We start from the raw sequence: 1,353 nt of genomic DNA on the forward strand, positions 1-1,353 counted from the left end.
TATTATATATACATATATATATGTCACTGGTTTTGCATCTCTTGAATACCCAGTCTAAGACAGTACCATAGGTTCATGATCATATGCTTCCTCTTGAAATGATTGAACATCGACCATTTCTTTTTGTTACAGTGACTCTATGTATTCCTTCCATCTTTTTTTTTTAACAGTGATAAGATATACTTTTATTTATTTGTTGAGTCAGAAGGGTGTAAAAAAATTTTTTTGCTAAAGTAGATAACAAGCAAACAGAAAGGTGCTTTATAAGTCCAGTTACCTTGTGTTTGTTTAAAACAAGAGAAAAAGGTCATAATGTTTTCATGCAATATGTATTTGGTTCTTTAAATAAGTTATGACAATAGCAGAAGGAATTAAGGATTGCTGTACTTGTGATCCATACAAAACACCAACATTTTGGGTTGTACATAATTAAAGAAGTATCTCAAACACTTTTCAAAATACTGCAACAGGCAATACATAGATGCATGCCTTAGGTAGGCATAGGAATGCAATTTTGAAAAGAAAAAAAAATTACACAGTAACTACTGTTCAATTTCTTAAAATCACTGAGAAAAAAAAGCAACATTGAACTTCACATGCTGATTTTACACAACTTCTATATAGTACCTTGACTTAAATCCAAGAGCAAAAGTTAAGACTGCCCTCCTCTATTTTTGGGCAACAAATGCCTGGTAAACGTGGATGACTTCCCCCCCTGGATTTTACCTGGGAGTATTTTTGTTTTATTTAAAAGAGGGCAGGTTTGGCACTTTTATATTGATATCATCAATGTTAATATTCCATGGGATCTCAAGAAGATCCATGTTCTTTAACAGCTGATACAGCACCTGCTGGGGCTCCTGCGAAGCCAGCCTCAGATTTCTCCAGTTTATTTTGTGCATCAATTTGTGTAACAATCTCATTCATGTTGGTCTCCAATACCATTCCCCCCCCATCACCATTTCTGCAAGGATATTGTGAACCTTGTCTACATGGAAAATTAAATCCAGTTCACAGGCATTTTCAAAACACTTGTCCAATGTTTCCACAAATAACTTGAATTAGAGCTAAAATGCCAAGTTCACTTTCTGAAGACTCCACACAGAAGACAAAATATAATGTTGCGTAATATCAGTTTGTTGTCAGATCCTCCTATTAACAATCCTCCTTCTAGGAAATGACAAACATTTTCATTTCACTTAGATTCCAAATGGAATGTCTCTCTGATGATTTGCTGTTGTGTATCTTCACTGTACGGCTGGTAGAACTTGGAGAGCAGCAGCTTCCCATGGTTGTTGAAGATGAGGATTGCCTTGATCATGGCTGGGCAGGCCTGACCCAGTGAGCGCTAGG

At 36.1% G+C, this 1,353-nt stretch overlaps 1 pseudogene; it reads right to left on the minus strand.

Moving 5' to 3' along the window:
- Positions 1 to 743: 743 nt before the first annotated feature.
- LOC102813692 lies at positions 744 to 1,321 on the minus strand (annotated as a pseudogene).
- Positions 1,322 to 1,353: the final 32 nt, after the last annotated feature.

The sequence above is a fragment of the Chrysochloris asiatica genome, unplaced genomic scaffold (genome assembly GCF_000296735.1).
Source record: "Chrysochloris asiatica unplaced genomic scaffold, ChrAsi1.0 scaffold00081, whole genome shotgun sequence".
NCBI classification, from domain to species: Eukaryota; Metazoa; Chordata; class Mammalia; order Afrosoricida; family Chrysochloridae; genus Chrysochloris; species Chrysochloris asiatica.